General features: G+C 41.4%; 1 long non-coding RNA gene across 3 annotated transcripts in view; it reads right to left on the bottom strand.

The window, feature by feature from the left end:
* Positions 1–19,997, bottom strand: part of LOC103547340 (uncharacterized) — a 65,381-nt gene extending 45,384 nt beyond the window's left edge. For 2 of the 3 annotated variants that reach the window (XR_011536850.1, XR_011536849.1), the window contains exon 1: positions 19,692–19,910. This is a non-coding gene — a long non-coding RNA (uncharacterized lncRNA). Of the gene's footprint in view, positions 1–19,691 lie in introns of all 3 variants that reach the window. The other variant, XR_011536848.1, reaches the window with a different exon arrangement.
* Positions 19,998–20,211: the final 214 nt, after the last annotated feature.

Raw genomic sequence — 20,211 nt, 5'->3', positions numbered from 1 at the left:
GAATTGTACAGTTAAAAGAGACAAAGTCTATGATATGTAGATTATACCCCAATAAGTCTGTTTTTTAAAAGGTCTTAATTGATTCCTCTGCAAAATATCTCAGACCCGGTGAATAAGCCTGGGTGAGTCTCCTTCCCGGCCTTCCACCTCTCTGTTCTCTGGGAAGGACACCTGAGTCCCTCTCTCTCAGCACTAAGAGCTCTTTCGCAGCAGCCTGCAGCAGCTGTGCCCAACTCCTCCACCTTAGTGACTCTTAACAGCCCCGATTCAGGCCTCTGGCAGCAAAGCTCACCTTGCAGAAATACTGTAAGAGTTATAAATACTTTAGGTCCTCGGGGAGCCCTGTCAGTTCTCTGCTATGGCACCAGTGACCCAGGACAAGGAAAATTCTATCCCTAGGCATACGGAGTGTCCATGAGCAGCCTGACTGAAGGCATTCTCAGATAGTAAGCTGTCTCTTTCATGGCACGGTCTGGACCCTTAAGACATCCATGCTCTCTTAAAAGCTAATTCCTATAAGCTAGTTGCTGTCAACACCCCAGAAAAACAGACTGAACGCAGGTAATTCAAGCTAAAGTCCATTCACCAGGTGGAAGGGCTGGGGGACCTGACTTTAGAGCAGTGCAATGTTCTCAACCGGGGCTGCATAATAAAATCAGCCAGTAAGGTTGTTAAAAATACTATATCTGGGCACCACTACAAAGATTCAAGTTTAACTGCCCAGAATGTAGCCTGGGCATCAGTTTTTTTTTCCAAGTTCCCCAGGTGATTCTACTGTGCATTCAGGGCTGAGAATCACCAGCTTTAGAAGGAGATGAGTGTCAAAACAAGGTCTTCCATCAGAGACTCGCTTGAGCCTTAAAATGCACTTCTCCCTGAACAAGAACCTTCTCTCCATCGAGTAAGAACAGCAAGTGGACAAGGTCAGCTGGATGTTGGACCCAAGGATGTTGCCATTTGCAGTGTAGATGCTGCCAATTTATCTCAGTGTATCCCAAATGAGTTCATGTTGAGTGTATTGACCTGTACATCTTCAATCATGACGCCAGAGAGAAAAGCTAATGCTAACCATGTAACTGGTAGTGGAGAGGCTAAAACAAAGATAAATCTAAAACAAAGATAATCTTTATTATCAGTATTCAAGGGCTTTTCTCTACACCAGGGCCCAAGGATGAAACAAATTAGCACCTAGTACAATATTAAATAGTAACACAACATTAAATATTAAACGTAATAATCAAGCATCAATCTCAGACATGAACGATCAAGAGAATTTAGGACAGAGTTCCTTGCTGGCTTGAGCGGACAGAAAAAGGTTCGTGGATGAAGCAGGGACTTAGCTGGGCCTTGCAAGACTGACAGAATTTGAACTGAGGAAGTGGAGAAACAATAAAAATAATCATCTATAACAATAATTGCAATACTATTTACCGTAAAGCAGGCACCCTCATTTCAAGCATAGCTTTATTTAAACCTCACAACCACCTCCTGGTCCTCATTTTACAGATGAAGACAATGGGGGCTTAGAGAGGTTAAACAATTTGCCCAAGCTCACACTCAGCAAGCAGGATTCGAACCTATGTAACCTGACTCCAGAATCCCGGTACCCAGGCCAAGGCAGAGAGACAGAAAGGAATCTATCACTTGCCTGATGTCGTGCAAAGAATCCAGTGTGCCAAAAAGGTTGGGCCCTTGTCACCAGGGCCCAGAGGAGAAAACCGCCTAGCTGGGACAAGGTCAGATCATCCCTGTGGCTCTGACGTGCCATGACCAGGAAGGGAAATACCCCAGATATTAAGTCAGCTGCAACAAGGAGAGCTGAATCAAAAGCAAACCAAAATTGGATTTCCTTTTTTAGAAATGCAAGTTGAGAAAAGCACCTGAATAGGTGAGCATGACTAGGGAAGCACAGGTCTGGAGATTCCCAAAGGGGCGAGGCTTCACCAGAGGCTGCGAGAAATGCTGAGAGCTGGGACTAGACAGGAACCGCTGAGCACACGTCTGTGTTCTACCCATCAAGGACCCTCCAGGATCGTGTGAAGGGCAGAAGAGCTAGAGAGGGAGAGGCCATGAGGAGAAAGCACACAGAGAGTCCACAGAGACAACAGAAAAAGTGAAGGCAATGGCTGGGCATATCTGCCTTGGCAGAATTACATTTTTCAAAATGCCTTCTTGTGAAGTAATCAGAAGGAATTAGGTGCCCCACGTACGTTTCAATCCTGGGAGTGGACCCAAGGAAGCGTCTGTGAAAGGCACACAGCATACGTGATGTCTACCTGCAAGGAATATACAATCTTGTTGGAGAGACAGGGGATATACACACAGGAAAGAGAGAGTGAATAGTACTTATGAGTAATCTCCTCAGATCATTGGAACACAATTAACAGAAGCCTAAGAAGAAAGAAAGGAAAGAAACAGGGAAGGAGAAACGGGAGACAGGGAGGGAGGAAGGAAGGAAGGAAAGAAGGGAGGCAGAAAGAGAACCAAATTCATATAAGAAATTCATTTAGGGTGGTAGTAAAGTGTGAATCACATGTCATGTGCATCAGAATCACCCAAGGTGCTTTGTAACACTCTCTGAAGTGGGGCCTGGGAATTGGAACTGTCACAAGTCCCCAGAGGAACCTGGGGCACTCTGAAGTCTGAGAACCACTTATCTGGGCATTGCCTATGGTCAGTCCACACTCTCAGCCCCCTGCACCTGCTGCTTCATCTCCAGCTACCACACTGGATGGGACAATCCCATGTTCCGAGTAGTGGTCAAGAGGCGAGGCAAAGCCTTGAGCCTTCAGATGAAATTATATTCATAGTAAAGCATGGGCTTTGGAGTGAGGCAGATTCCAACCCAAATCCCAGTTCTACTTCTTCCCAGCCATGAGATTTTAGGCAAATTACTTAAACCCACTGAGTGTCAGGTTCCTTGTCTGTAAAATCCTTAAAAGATTGTTGGGAGTGATAATCAGGCAGGACCCACATCTTTTTTGAAGTTGCTTTCACTTGCTGACTTTTAAGAGTGGTCTTCTTAGAAGGATTCTTCAAGTGCTCACTCTAGTTAGACATCAAAAATGGAATGCCTCTCCCAGCCTTGACTAATGGGGAGAAATTACCCTTAAGTGTTTCATCCCTTTGATCTTACTCATTCCTTAGAACATGCTCTGACATCCATGGCCTCCAAGCCTTCACACATGCATTCCTCTCTACCTGAAATACACACACACACACACACACACACACACACACACACACACCCCTCCACACCCTCTTTATCCTTTAAATTCATGCTCATCCTTCAACATCCTGCTCAAGCATTGGCTCTACTTTAAAACCTTCCCAGACCCCACACCCCTGCCCCACCTCACTCATACCCACAGCCTATGACTGCTCACAGAACCTGAACAAACTCCACAAGTCTTATCTCACTGCCTTATGATGACTGATCTTCTGTTCTCTCTCCCCACAGACAATGGGTCCTCCAACAAGAAATGTTTATTAATCACTTAATATCATGCCTGGTATGTAGCATATACTCCATAATTTAAGTTGACATCTTCCATGGGTAAAATATGATATTTTGAAACTGATTTTTTTAAATGATACAAATGAAAACATTTTCAAAAGTCAGAGAAAAGAATAATCGCACCCGTTTAGTTAGTTTAGTTGTTAGTCAGCTTAATTCCTCACCTTATTCACTAGATTTGGCCCTGCATTACAGAATCTGCTCTCATAAAAGGAAGATTTGCCACCATTGAAGGCATTAAGAAGACCATCTCTGACTCTGAAGGCAATTCAAGTCAGGGCAACAAACACTGATCAAAAATAAAGCACTAAACTAGACTCTGTAATTCTGTAAAAAGAATATCTCCAAAATCACGGGATCCCTAATGGAACCTCCCAAGGTGCTGACCTCCAGGTCGGGTGACAGGCTCTTCCTCAGACCATCTCTCGGTGTCTATCTTTTTATCATAGTTTGATACAAGGAGCAAGAGCCACATTCTACACCCGGGCACTGCCCAAGCTTGCTGTCCCCACCCCAAACTGCCCCTTTATGAATCACTGTCCATGCCCTTTGCCTGCCATTTTCCATGCCTGAGTTTACCTTTTCATTCAAACCATGAATAGTCACTTTTCAAAATTCTACTCAAATAATAGCTACCGTTTATTGAGCAGGTCTACGTACCAAGCACCCTATTCGAGGTTTTACGTACACTCTATCATTTTAAACCCCAATAACACTATGATACAGGTATTCTAAGTATCCTCACTTTTCACAAGTAATTTAATAAGTGATGGAGCAAGATGTGACTCCAAATCCCATGTACCTAATTACAGAGATACACACCTTCATGAGCTCACTAAATACTCACATAAAACTCTGTGGATGAGGTATTATTGTTGTCATTTTACAGATGAGGAAACCAAGGCTCAGACATAAGACTTCGCAAACTAATTCCAAATTATTTAAGCCACTCCAGTTACTCACATCTCTTCAGGTCTGTGCTGGCAGCCGTCTTGCCAACACAGACAAAATTGCAGCCAACCAGGAGGAGGGCAGAGCTGAGAAATGGAGAGAGATGGGCCCTTGAGATGCAATCAAGGCTCACCAATATATCCACAGTCTTTTCAGTCACACGATGCATTAAATCGCCATCTTTACTTGAGTTAGTTTGACTTGTCTTTTAACTGCTGTTTGCAACCCAAAGAGTCCTATGTGATACAAAAATGAACGCCACAAGGTAAGACCATAAAGTAAAGTAGATGAGTTTTTAAAAACTCACACACCAAATTCATTCATCCAAATGAGGACAATTCCTTTCAGAGTAGTCATCTTAAGGGACATGAAGGTGCAAGTCAGTAGGCAACCAAAGTGAGAGAAAAATCTATATATTTACAAATTACAAATCTTCACAATTACAGTAATAATCGAGCAGTGGCCAGCATTTTGGAACGAACAGTGTGCATCATTTTGCAAGCACAGTTACTTCATGTTGTGGAAGGAAGTAACTCAAGGGACAGGAAAGAAAAATAGTTGCTTTTACCCCTATTCAAACTACAGGCTGTTGCTCTGTCAATGAGCACAAGGGAAGCCCATTCTAGACATTGATGTATAATTAATGAGTAATCAACTTCCTACTCCTGAACTAACAGCCTTGAAACCAGCAGATAAAAGACCAATCCTCAGCAAAATCAGACCTAAAGTCCCCCGACAAGTCTTCTGCCAGAGTCTACCCTTGGCCTCAGATTTTCCTCTTCCCAGCCCTGACTGGGCTGAGACTCAGCGGATTCTCTCCTGGGACGAGGTCCGCGGTTCAGCTAAGGCAGCGCATTTCCATACTCAGTTCATGACCCGTGGCCAGCATGGCTGCCTAGACTATTACACCAGTGGGATCGAGTCACAAGACCATGCTTACCACAAGCTATGAAATGGGGAGAAATGGCAAAAACTTCTCCCTTTAGAGCTGTGCTATTTCTCTTCCTGTGAATAAAAGGATATTCATGGTCATTATGCAATTTCAGAAGGATCATATCAGCACCAAGAAGGATCTCCCAGGGATAAGAAGAAAAGAGGCACTTGAGAAGTGAAGACCCTCAGAATTCAAATCTGAGGCTCTTTGGCTCAGCCCTAACTGTGACCTCCATCGACAGAGCTGAGGAGATGAGAGAGAACCTTTTCCTCTGCCCATTTCTCAAAGAGTTCTCTTTGGCATTGTTGAGCTTGGACGCAACACATTGTTGACCTCTCTTTCCCTACCTAATTGCACATGAGAGAGTGAAAACCTGGACTAACATCTTGGCTTTTTAGCTCATTTAACACACATAAACCTGAGCCAGCTATAGAGAGGCACTGAATCCAAAGAAAGAACAAGCTGGTCTTCAAAGAGATCTGGAAAGCAATTGAAATCTTTGCTGCAGTGTCTTTAAAAGGCACCAAGGGAGCATTCCATTCATAATGGTAATGAAACTTCTCAAGGCCCTCTTTGCCCATCCCCTTCCTACTTTCTCATTGAGCACTGATGTAGTACCAAGTTCAAGTCCAACACTCCACAAATGCTCAGAAATGACCTCTCAAACCTCAGCCTGCATTTGCTGTCATCCCACTTCCTTGCTCCTTCTCTGAACTGCTCTGCTTTCACTCCAGTACTTCTCTGCCCTTGCCAGTGTAGCTCAATCACCCAGTGCTATTCCCTTCTCATTATCTGATTCCACAGAACAAAAGCGGCTACTCATCCAAGAAGCCTACTTCCTTTTAGAAGGCAAAAATGTTAATTTTTTTGTCCTTACTCCATTTGATCACCAAAATATAGACTTAAATGTATGGAAGGAGGCTGATACCTGAAGTCAGATGACCTAGATTGTCGCGGTCTTTGTGTGTGACTTCGGAACAATTAACCTAAACTTTCTGGCCTCAGTCTCTTTATCTATAAAATAAGGTAATGATGCCCTCTTCACAAGGAGGTGGTGATGACTAAATGAGAAGACGTGTCTTGGCATAAGGAATAACAAGGAAACTACCAAGTGCTCTATGAACACGATTCCCAGTCCTGTCAGCTTTAATTCTTTACATTGCTTGGATATTATATATGCATCATTCTCCATCATTACAGAAAGTTTAATAAGATACCTGAAGATGTAAAATGATCTGCTTTCCAAGTTGGTCAGTCTTCACAATCTTGGCTAGAATCTTAAAGATGACTTCCCTTTGCCTGTGTAGTGAGTCACCTGATTCTACCAGCCTGTTTTGGTGTACTCATAAAGTGGAATCCAGGATCTTTAGACCACCAGTTCTAAATCTGAATTTCTAATTCTCAGCCCCAGGGTCCATATCAAATTTCCAAACTAGCAATAGCACCAAAGGTATTTCTCATCTGATGCCCTTTTTAAAAGAGATTCCCATTAATTTTTCATTCTAGACATCAAGATCCCCCATCTCCAAGTTTCTAATGAACAACAGGCAAAAGCATCAGGCACAGGTTACAAGGGAGCAAAATTAGAAGGGAGAACAGTGTAGAACCCAGGACCAAAGGAACAAGGAATTAAGGAAAAGTCACCAGAATACCTAAACAAAAATACCAAATCTGTTTTCTCTAAAATAGGAGATGAAAAAATTGTGAGCACATATGGATCCACTAATTTCCAGTGAAAATGATTCCAAAGTAATCCCTTCAGGGTCCATGTGAGAAGGTATCAGTGTGAATAAGTCAGAGATTGGGTAAAAGGGGACATAAAGAAAGGGAGATGAAAGCAGAAAGTGATATGCAAGCTAAGAGGGGGAGGCACCTAGGATCTTCTTTATCTTTGAGCTTCTCATTTGGGATATGGGTACCTATGGACCAGGTGGAGGAAGAACCAGACAGCTAGCTCTGTAGCGCCTGCTTAACAAAGGCAATAGGTGGTGGGTATCTTTTTTCACCTTCCCCTCCCCAAGGATTGGAGGAGCCTCACCTTTTAAGTAGTGACATTTACCTTGGTTCATGACTGCCCACCACTGGATGGAAGGAGGAAGATGAATAAGAAAGGATGGGGAGAAGCAGCTGGGAAGAAATTTTTTTAAAGACTATCGAATTGCTCTCTTTGCCAGATTCCATACCAGGCACATAATTAGCAACAAATTTAGTTTCCCTTGGTCTTCTCTAATGAAGATATGCTATCTTCTGTAGGACACAAAAGCTCAAATAGGTGGATTGTCTGAAGAGCTCATAAATTCTGGATAACCCCTTCCTTATATGAGAATTTTCTCTTAGATTATCCTCACCACCATCAACAACAACAGCTAAAAAGGAGATAACAAAACCTGGATTCCACTCCCAGGGAAGAATTTCGCTCTGCCCAAGCTGGTAAGAAACTAAGAGTCCCAACTGATTGTGCACTCAAATTATAGGCTTAAACTTAACATTGAAACCCAAATAAACATAACACCATAAGACATTTTCCACTGATTCCTTCTTTGCGTTCCACTGCATTTTGCTTAACAAGCAGCTCATCCACATGTGGCTAAAGAGGAAAATACCCTCAGAGGCTAGAGAAAGCCAGAGAGACCTGTGCAAGATACGAGGCTCAGCCATGGAAACTCCACACTCCAGGTTGAATTTCACAAGCAAGACAGACAGGCACCACCAAACTGGGTCCAGCGTTCTGGCTATGGCTCCTAATTCTCTAATCTGGTTCTATCTCTGAGACAAAGGAAAACTGGAAATGTTATACAGTCGCCAAACATGAAGATATTTCCAACGGATCCAGGATGCCATCCCCAAGACAAGCACCTTCTCCTTTCCCCTTAATACCTACCCACCTTCAAAGCCGCACTCTGAACATTGCCTCTGCAGAGGGTAACCACATTAAACATCTCAATAACACTCAGACTGGACATTGAGATGCTCCAGAGAACTGTAGATTTTTCCCCAAATAGGAAAATTTAGTCTTTAGGGCACATCTCCTGAATCAAATATCTACCTAAGCCCTCTATTGCAGACATTGACACTACTCAAAATGACCTTTCTCAAACTTGAGCAATGGGTCTTCACCATCTAGCTGAGTGGTCAGGGCACTAAGAAGGCTCTATCTAAGGCCAATATCACTGACGAACATAGATGCAAAAATTCTAAACAAAATTTTGGCAACCAGAATTCAGCAATTCATCAAAAGGATCATACATCATGATCAGGTGGGATTCATACCAGGGACACAGGGATGGTTCAACATCTGCAAATCAATCAACGTGATAGACCACATCAACAAACTGAGGAATAAAAACCACATGATCATCTCAATAGATGCAGAGAAAGCATTTGACAAGATCCAACAGCCATTTATGATAAAAACTCTGAACAAAATGGGTATAGAAGGGAACTACCTCAACATAATAAACACCATATATGACAAACCCACAGCCAACATCATACTCAATGGGCAAAAACTGAGCACCATCCCCGAGAAAACAGGAATGAGACAAGGATACCCTCTATCACCACTCTTATTTAATATAGTACTGGAGGTCCTGGCCAGAGCAATCAGGCAAGAAAAAGGAATAAAAGGAATCCAAATAGGGAGGGAAGAAGTGAAACTCTCGCTGTTTGCAAACGACATGATCTTATATATAGAAAACCCCAAAGAACCCATTGGAAAACTCTTAGAAGTAATCAACAACTACAGCAAAGTTGCAGGGTACAAAATCAATTTGCATAAATCAGTAGCATTTCTATATTCTAATAACGAACTAACAGAAAAAGAACTCAAGAACACAATACCATTCAAAATCTGAACAAAACGAATAAAACACCTTGGGGTAAATTTAACTAAGGAAGTGAAGGATCTGTATAATGAAAATTACAAGGCCTTTCTGAGAGAATTGGATGATGACATAAGGAGATGGAAAGACATTCCATGTACATGGATTGGAAGAATAAACATAGTTAAAATGTCCGTTCTACCTAAAGCAATCTACAGATTCAATGCTATCCCAATCAGAATCCCAATGACATTCTTTACAGAATTAGAACACAGAATCCTAAAGTTCATATGGGGCAACAAAAGACCCCGAATTGCTAGAGCAATCCTGAGAAAAAAGAACAAAACAGGAGGCATCACAATCCCTGACTTCAAAATATACTACAAAGCTACAGGAATCAAAACAGCATGGTACTGGTACAAAAACAGGTGCACAGATCAATGGAACAGAATTGAAAGCCCAGAAATAAAACCATACATCTATGGACAGCTTCTCTTCAACAAAGGAGCTGAGGGCATACAATGGAGAAAAGAAAGTCTTTTCAACAAATGGTCCTGGGAAAACTGGAAAGCCATATGTAAAAGAATGAAAATGGACCATTCTTTTTCACCATTCACCAAAATAAACTCGAAATGGATCAAAGACCTAAGGATGAGACCTGAAACCATAAGGCTTCTAGAAGAAAACGTAGGCAGTACACTCTTTGACATCAGTATTAAAAGGATCTTTTCTGACACCATGTCTTCTCAGACAAGGGAAACAAGAGAAAGAATAAACAAATGGGACTTCATCAGACTAAAGAGCTTCCTCAAGGCAAAGGAAAACAGGATTGAAACAAAAAAACAACCCACTAACTGGGAAAAAATATTTGCAAGTCATACATCCGACAAAGGGTTAATATCCATAATGTATAAAGAACTCACACAACTCAACAACAAAAAATCAAACAACCTGATCAAAAAATGGGCAGGACACATGAACAGACATTTCTCCAAAGAAGATATACAGATGGCCAATAGGCACATGAAAAGATGTTCATCATCGCTGTGCATCAGGGAAATGCAAATCAAAACTACACTAAGATATCACCTTACACCCGTTAGATTGGCAAAAATAACTAAAACAAATAGTAACAAATGTTGGAGAGGTTGTGGAGAAAAAGGAACCCTCATACACTGCTGGTGGGAATGCAAACTGCTGCAGCCACTATGGAAAACAGTATAGAGATTCCTCAAAAAATTAAAAATAGAACTACCATATGATCCAGCCATTTCACTACTGGGTATCTATCCAAAGAGCTTGAAGTCAGCAATCCCAAAAGTCCTACATACCCCAATGTTCATTGCAGCATTATTTACAATAGCCAAGACATGGAAGCAACCTAAGTGCCCATCAACAGATGAATGGATAAAGAAGATGTGGTACATATATACAATGGAATACTACTCAGCTGCAAAACAGAACAAAATCATTCCATTTGCAATAACATGGATGGACCTTGAGGGAATTATGTTAAGTGAAATAAGCCAGCGAGAGAAGGAAAATCTGTGTATGACTCCACTCATATGAGAAGTTTAAAAATGTGGACTAAGAGAACAGTTTAGTGGATACCAGGGGAAAGGTGGGGTGGGGGGTGGGCACAAAGGGTGAAGTGGTGCACCTACAACATGAATGACAAATATTAATGTACATCTGAAATTTCACAAGATTGTAACCCATCATTAACTCAATGAAAAAAAAAAAAAAGAAGAAGGCTCTGTCTAAAGAGATGATGAGGAAGGAAATACCCAGAAATTTCACAGGTCCTGACAGTAATGTCAGCTATCCATTCATTCATTCATTCAATAAATAAATATTCAACAAAACACTATATATAAAACATCCATACAGTAAGCAAAATGAAGTGCATAAAAATAGTTAAAAAATAGATCTTGCCTTCAAAAACTAAGTCAAGACACATACACAAAAGAAAACATCCCCATAATATAGGGTAGAAAGCATTAATTGCCCTGAAAGGGGTACAGATAAAGTGCCATACTCATGTGAGTTCCAAGAAGACTGAAATTATTTCTGGTGGAAGGGGTCAAGAAAAGCTTCCCAGAGAAAACAGTATTTCAGATGACCTTTGAAGGATGGGGAAGATTTGGACCTGAAAGATGAAAGGAAAGTGCATCCAAGTGGAAGGATTGGCCTAAGCAATGGATCTGAAGAGGCAAACACAGGAAACAAGACATTTTTCAGTCTGGCTGGGAAATAGGAGGCAAGACGCATAATGCAGCAGCAGCAAAACAAAAACTAGGAAAAATAAGCTAGAACTATTTCATAGATGGCCTTCAACAAGAATTTGGAAATTATATGTAAATAATGAAGAGCCACTGAAGGTTCTGAGCTTAGGAGTGGTGTGGTGAGACTTCAGAAGGATTAATGAGTGAGGTAAATTAGAGGAGAATGCAATCAGAGGCAATAAGACAAATCAGGATAGAAATACAATGGTGGAGATAACAAGCAAAGAACCGGGGTATCAGAAGAGCATGAAGAGGAAAGGGTAGATGAGAGAATGTTGTTGAGTGAGAGTCAAAAAAAAACGGATTCAGTCATTAGTGGTCATGGTGGACAAGGACATCAAAGATCTTTTTTTTTTTATTTTTTTTAATTTTTGAGGAAGATTAGCCCTGAGCTAACTACTACCAGTCCTCCTCTTTTTTGCTGAGGAAGCCTGGCCCTGAGCTAACATCCGTGCCCATCTTCCTCTACTTTATATGTGGGACACCTACCACAGCATGGCATGCCAAGCGGTGCCATGTCCACACCCAGGATCATAACTGGCGAACCTTGGGCCGCCGAGATGCGGAATGTGCGAACTTAACCGCTGCGCCACAGGGCCAGCCCAAGATCTTTAAGTATATATTCTGGATGTCCAAGAAAATAATAATATTGTCAACAGAAATGGAACTTAAAAGGTGACAAAGCCTGTGGAACACCTAAGTGCTTACATTTTGGCATCAGCTGGAAATGTAGGGCTGGTGCCAGGAAAGCACAGAGGGACAAATATCAAGGTTCCATTCAGTCCTTGTTACTTTGCCTCCCTGTGGCATTTACCATCGTTGACCTCTCCCTCCTTGAATTATCCTGTTGGTTTTCTGGACAATATCCTTTCCCTGTTTTCCTCCTTTCTCTGGGCAGCTCTCTCCTAGGCTCCATGAGCTCCTCTTCTGCTATTTGACTCACATGGTTATGTTCCCCAGAGCTTCAGCCTTAGTCCTCTTCTCATTCTACATCCTGTCCCTGAAAGGTTTGTCTTTGCCTGTTGCTTAGCTAAACCTCCACGCAGATGGCTCTTATAGAAGGCAATGGTTGAGAATGCAGGCTCTGGAATCAGCCTGGCCTTAGACTCTGGCACCACCACTTGCTGGACAGATGATGTTGGACAAGCCATGTACCTTCATCTTCCTCACATGTAAAATGTGGTTATAGGGTTGTTAAGAGGATTTAATGTGAGGATTAATACAGAATTTGGCACATAGTAAGTCCTCAGTAAATGGTTATTATTATTAACCAAAAATTTAACTAGAATTCTAGATCTCTCTCCTGATGGCCAGACTCATATAGTCAGTTGTCATCTGGGCAGGATCCTCTGAAGTCTGAAAGTAGCCCATCATCTTTCTGCCCCTCGTCTACGTTACAAACATTCATCCAAAATCCAAATTAGAAACCTGGCAGTCATCCCATATTTCTCCCACTACCCACCCCCCACATACGTCTTTCATCAAATCCTACAAGATAAAATTCCAAACGACTCAACATGACATAAAAGTCCATCATTACCTCGCTACTGCCTCCCTGTCTGAACTCATTTTCCACCGCTCCCTCTATTCTCCAACATACTCACACGTTCTGCTCCAGCTTCATACCAAGGTACTTGCCATTCCTCACGAACATCAAGCAATCTAATACATATGTCTTTGCACAATTCTTTTCTCTGCCTGGAATGTCCTTCCTTCTTCCAACTTCCCATGCCCAATCTGGATAATTCCTATTTGCCTTTAAAGATAGCTTGTGTCACTTCCCTGTGAAGACTTTCTTGGCTGCCAGTAGGCAATTAGATGCCTTTCCCTCTGCTTCTATAACAAAGTGTGTTCTCCTATTGTGGCACCTACTGCATTGGAATTATTGATTTGCTTGTCTCTCTTCTCTAGTAAATTGTAAGGCACTTACAAGCAACAACTGTGTCTTATTCATTGCTCAACTCCCAACCCCCTCCCCAACCTAGCACAATACATAGCACATAGTAGGCTCTTAGGTGTTTTACTATATAAATGAATAACTGAACAATCCAACAAAAGGGATAATCCTAGAAGTTTCATTCCTTTTTTCTTTTTTGTCAGCATGGTTAATCATAAAATTCATGTACGTTGACTTACAACTCAAAAGCTTTCTGGTTTAGTCCATGCCCCTGGAACAATAACCAATAGTTTTCTATCCCATTTTTCAAGATATATGTCTTTTAAAGATAATGGGTGGTTTTTATTTTCTACTTGGTGCTTTTCTGCATTCTCTAAATCTTCTCTGATTTATCTCTTGATCCATACCAAATCAGTCACCTGACAAAAATCAGGAAATTTAAAGGAAAGCCTTAAAGAAGTTTGTCTGCAAATATGATTAGACTCTCTTTAATTCAAATAATTGAGTAATGTGGTGCCTAAAGATTATCATTCAAGAGTACCAAATTCTCATTGTATTTGGTGTTGGGGGGGGAAGGTATATAGCAAATTCCAGGTGAGAAGATAATTTTAAAAACAGAATATTTTTTAAGCACATCTTTCTAACTCAAAGATAACGGGTCCTACTAAGAGGGGTTATGAGAGTAAGAAAGTCACTTCCCAGTTATCACAGTGAACCAACAAGACCACTCTTTGATGCCCGTCAGCAGCAGCTCTTGCTTTTTCATGTTGCCACTTAGGATCAACCTCTCTACCCTCTCATTTCCCACACCTTCACCTTTGGCAATCACCTGCTCAGAAAGCATTCTATCCTGCCATCACCCTCTCAGGTCCCTGCCCTGGACCCATCCATAAAGGGCACCTTGACTCTGGACCTGAGCAGTCTCCCTAAGTGTCTGAATGGACAGCAGCTCTGTGTCTAGCCCTTTAAGGGCTAACGTTGTACTCCAGTGTCCTACACTTTCTGATGAAAAGTTCTCCTCCAGGTTGAGAGAATGAACTATAGCTAATTGCAAAGCACAAAAAAGGGAACTAACTCAGGAACCAGCAGCTCAGCGATTAGTGACTTAGACAATGCTGCCACCCATCGGTCAAAAGCACTGCCGGTTTTCTCACGAGGTTTGGAGGGATTCAGTGGAACATTTCACGTGGGTTTGGAATGGGTAGTAGCTGAATTGTTCCTGCCATTATTACTGGTGCTTCAACAGTAAGGTTGATAGTTATAACAAGATCACAATTACAGCAGACCTATGAGCAGAGGCTACAGCAGAAATTGATGTTCCGGGAGTGCAGAATAAGAAATCAGTTCAGACCCTAAAAGAGGGATTGAAAGTGGAGAAAGGTTGTGCCCTGATGATGAAAATAGATGGAGAAAGAGGAAGATGACAGCACAAGTAGACTGACAACCTCCCATACACCACACAATGATTGAACGAGGTACATTCACATAAGGAATCTAACTTAATCCCCACTAAAACCCTACAAGACTGGTATTTTTGTGCCCATGATGAAAGCAGGTAAGGACCAGAGAGGCTGCAGATTGCATAAGCTCACAGCTCAGACACAGCAGAGCTGGTTTGAACTCAGGTTTCTCTGTCCTGTTCCCAAAGTCATTCTCATTCTACCAGGCCAAAGCCACCTGTGTCACTTCTCAAATTTGTTTAGGGCAGACACTGAGTCTATGAGGCTGTTTTCTTGTTTCAGTCAAAATCACTTGCTGGGGTTTTAAGTAAAGGAAGTCAATGCTTTAGGTTTAAAGTTTAAATGTTGAACAGAGGGAGCATACTCTGGGAAATCTGGTGCCATGGATTCTCTGTACACAGTAGGAGCTCTTTTGTTCCTCTAATATCCTCTGCCTGTACAGATACATAAAGTTTAAAGCCATGCTGTTGGGTTCAACAGCCACTAGCTACATGTGGCTATCATGCGCTTGAAATGCAGCTAGTCCAAATCGCTGTGCACCGTACATGTAAAATACACACCGGATTTCTAAGACTTCACACAAAAATAGAAATATAAAATATCTTACTAACAATTTTTATACTGACTAGATGGCGACATGATACTCTTTGGGATTTATTAGGTTAAATAAAGTATATTGTTAAAATTAACTTCACCTATTTCTTCATACTTTTTTGTTTGTTTTGTTTTTTGGGTTTTTTTAAAGATTTTATTTTTCCTTTTTCTCCCCAAAGCCCCCTGGTACATAATTGTATATTTTTAGTTGTGGGTCCTTCTAGTTGTGGCATGTGGGACGCCACCTCAGCATGGCTTGATGAGCAGTGCCATGTCCGTGCCCAGGATCTGAACCGGCGAAACCCTGGGCCACCAAAGCAGAGCACGTGAACTAAACCACTCAGCCATGGGGCCAGACCCCTATTTCTTCATACTTTTTAATGGGACTTCTAGAAGGCTTTAATTTACATATATGGATAGCACTATCTTTCCATTGGATAGCTCTGGCTTAAAAACACACAAACATGCTTTTGTAATTTCATACAATAATTAGTAATAGATCACGGGCATGAAACTGAAATGTTTCTTCTTCAGTTGATAGACAGAAAACTGCCACCTGAGGTTCAATTAAGACAGCTATAATTATTAACAAGGAATTTGACATTGTGAGGAAACTAATGAAGGCTGATTTTCTCTGGTTGTATGTGTTATGGGTGACTGACTTGTTGACTAATTATCCCAATGTTTTCATCCTGCAGATTTCATTAATAACAGTGTAACTTATATCCTAGAAGCATGAGGCCTATCAGGCTCAACAAAGAAATTCACATTTTTTACATTAAAAAAAGTAGAGCCATTGCTGCCCGACTCAGAGGTGTGTTCCTAAGGCCGTGGAATCTTCTTAGCCCTATTTAGTTCAGTGCCTGTAAATGGGTAGATGGAAATCTCATTGTGAGCTCGACTGTCACACCCTAAGATTAAAGCAATTCAGCCTCCAAGGGTAATTCGAGACTAACCAGGGTTTCTTGGCAGGTTTTTCTTATGTCATCAAAAACAACTCTGGAAAGATGGTCTTAGAGAAATCTATAAGCCACTGAACTCCTAAAGATAAGATGGATTCAAAGTTCCTAACCAGGGATTTAAAGGACAATGGCTTCTAAGGCTGACAAACCACTGGTCCAAACCACGTGGAGTTACCTCCTCTGCAGGGCCCTCACAGAAATGGTCACCTAGGACTACAACACATCAGCAAAGGTGAGCATCAACAGGGATGCCCCTCTGCCCAAGAATTTTGAAGAGCCTCCTTTTGCCTTTGAGTCAGGCTTGATGTCCATTAGGATGCTGAGTTTCCAGATGGGAGGAGGATGGACCAAATGGTTTCTCAAGTTCACCTTTAAAACCAGACCGATCTTCAGCTCTCCACAAAAAGGACACACCCAACAAGTTAAATTGAAGCAAAAAATAACCTTGGTCTGAGGTCTCCGAGGAACTCATCTGAACAGTACACAATGCAAACTCAACAGATATCCTCTGCCAGCTCTTCTCAATTTTCTCTGCTATGTGTGATATTTTCCATGGATGAGACCAGAGATGTTTGGTTCTAAATGATAGTCAGATGTTTAAACAATTTTGTTGCTGAAACAAGATAATTTCCAGAAGCCTCTTTTCTGTACACGGTATCTTTTGGTGAGACCCACCGCAAAGAAAATGAGTTACACAAGAAGAATGGTAGAAGATCTGGAAATTAGCCAGGAAACTGGACCATAACATACCCCAAGCAAAACAAAAAAAATCATTAATAGGAAACAGGCCAGTTTTTAAGGGTCATGAAAAGAATACAGACTGGGTTCTCAGCAACTGGCTAGGTTTCAAAGTCAGTAACCTCCAACTTGTCAGGGAGGATTGTGGTTAATGCTGCGAAAGACATGTACTGAAAGGTTTCTAGTTGCCCTTAAATTCCTGAATTTCTAGTCAGAATATCATACCACACATGTGCAAAACAGAAAAGTCTGGTAAGTTTTAAATAGGTCCTGCTGTAAGTAAACCCAATATATAAAATCTTAACTTATAAAATCAATCCATTAGGAGGTGATCATTTATATCAAAAAAGAATTAACTTGTAAAATATTTTTAAGTAAAATTTTTCCTATTCATATATTAGGTTGAATCGTATGAAATTGTCAAGACTTGACTGTTTTTGATCAAACAAAACCAAAATCCTGGCAATCAAATGTGGTTCAATTTATGCATTGCATTAACAACACAGGTGGTAGAAAAGCCTAGAGAATTAGGAATCCCTACTAATTTCAAGGTAGCAGAAATAAAGATTTTTAAAAATCTGTCCCAAATTACAATTCAAAGTCAACAGGAAAATATTTTGTTCAACATTTTCAATTTTGGCCTACATAATTTTTCAGTAACACACCTATAGCCTGTTTTAATCGGAATACCACAGGATGTAGTCAGTGATGACTAAGAATTTTGGTAATAAATTTGGCAATGCCTAAAATAATAGTAATACACTCCACAGTTATATATTTTCACATTTCAAAGCAGCTTTAAATGACATGAATCTATTAAAGCATGTAGAAGAGAAAGATAATTCCTCTACCTTCTAGGTCCTTCTGGCTGGTCTAAGAATGAAATTGACATGAGACAGAATAACAGGAGAAAATCAAACAAAGTTTAATAACATGTATACATGGGAGAAACCCAGGAAAGCTGAGTAACTCGCCAAATTGGCCAAAGCCACCACCTTAAATACCATCTTCAGCCAAAGATAAAGGAGGATGGGGGGGGGGGCGAGGTAGTGATTTGGGACTTCAAAGGGGAGGAAAGCAATTTACATGGAGATGGAAATGCAAATGTTTGTAAAACAAGTGTTTGCTGGGCCATCTATAGCCAATGTGACCTGAGAGACAGAACTTTGATAAAAATGGACTTGCTTGTGTCTTTCTGTCTATCACACCTATTTTACATTACACTGTAGTTGTCTTCTGGTATTAGCTCCTTTCTGGAACAGGATTTCTATCTTAAATTCTTTTAGGCAGTTAGGGGGAAGGTCAAAGTTTCTTTCAGAGTCTTTTGTTCTTAAAAATAATCAAGGCAAAGAGACACATTTTGGGGTGGCCAATTCTGATCCCCCACAGCCATGTCCCCAAATCTTTTGTGAAAATGAGACAAACATGGAAGAGAGAGAGAGAGGAAAAAAAGGAAGATGAATTAATTTTTATTATCAGAATTTCCACATCCAAATTAGGATTGCTTTTCAAAGAAGTCCCCGTGGGAAGCTATATATCTACTTCTAGGTGACACCACCATATTGCTCAAAATGTTTGGAATTCCTCTTGGAACTGCCTTCAAAGCTACATAAGAAAACCAGTACATCACTGAATAGTCATATTTCTCCTTCCCCTTCGTCTTTCTCTTAAATACCAAGCTGGCATCAACTGGCTATTAAACTGCTTATTGCACAAACTTAGATCCAAATGCTTTGAGTTACTTGATAAAATACATGCATGATTTGTCCAAATCCGTAGAATGTACACCAAGAGTGAACCCTAACATAAACGATGGACTTTGAGTGATGATAATGTGTCAATGTACGTTCATCCAATAATGTACCACCCTAGTGAGGGATGTTAATAATGGAGGAAGCCATGCATGTGTGAGAGAAGGGGACATATGGGAAATCTCTACCCTCAATTTTGCTGTGAAACTAAAACTACTCTAAAAAAATAAAGTCAATAAAAAAAAGAAGAAAAAATACATACATAAAACAAAATTAAAAAACTACTTTTGGGAGAGGAAAATTTGTCCACATTGAGGATATCCAAGAATGCCTGGTACATATTCCCACTTTCCCTTTTTGTCCGCTTCTTCCTAGTCTTCTCCATCAGTACCCTCCACTCTCTGAGAAGAAAAACCAGGTCTGTTACCTTTAAACCAAGGCGATTAGGAATGAGATGGTGGAGAACATCCCTAACGGTGGCCAACTCCACTCGGAGCGCCTCTTTCTGCATCTGTTAACGTATCTGAAAATTTCAGAATGTAGCAGGGATTCATGATGTCATCTGCGTGAGGAGAAACACACGGGGCACCCAGATAACAAAACACGCGTCTAGCAAGCATATAAAGAGCAAGCAGGGAACACGTTTTTCTCATAGAAAAGGTAGTTCGGAAGTGAAAGGTTGACTGCCAATGTTTTCACAGTTGACTAATTTTAAACAATTACAGTCACCTGTAAAATAAAAGTATTTCTTACGCCCATGTCAAGGCAAGTGGCCTTTTACCTTAACGTTGACAAATAAAAGTACTTTAGGATAAAGACTAAAAGCGAGGGCTCCCCCTTGCTGACAGAAATGAGGCAATCGAAGCTATCCCGTCTCTCCTCATCGCTCTGGAAAGATTTCCTGAAGGAACTGGGGTTTGTGTCCCCGCAAGCCCGGGGCGGCACAGGGCTCGCCGCCCCGCGGGACAGCGACCTCGGGCGGAGAGCTTCTGCGGTTACTAAGGCAACAGGACGCCTCTGAGTTAGTGCCACGGATGCTACGGTCCCCTCCTGGGCGATTGCGTTTCCAACCCGCTCTGACCCCTTTATAGATGCGCGCGAGGTCTGACCAATCAGCTTAGCTCTCTCTAATGTGCTCTCCGCAATCCACCAATCAGGAGCTGCCACATAAAGCTCGAAGCTGAGTGGTCAGATTCCCAGAGAGGGCGAGTTGGGAACAGACACAGGTGGGATGGGGGAGCTACTTTGTGCTGGTCTTGTGAACTAGGCATTAGTGATTCAGGCCGGATGGTGCAGTTAGG

This window comes from Equus przewalskii, unplaced genomic scaffold (assembly GCF_037783145.1).
Source record: "Equus przewalskii isolate Varuska unplaced genomic scaffold, EquPr2 ChrUn-3, whole genome shotgun sequence".
NCBI lineage: Eukaryota > Metazoa > Chordata > Mammalia > Perissodactyla > Equidae > Equus > Equus przewalskii.
The sequence above is the reverse complement of the archived record's forward strand: the minus strand, read 5'-3'. Positions and strand labels throughout refer to the sequence as shown.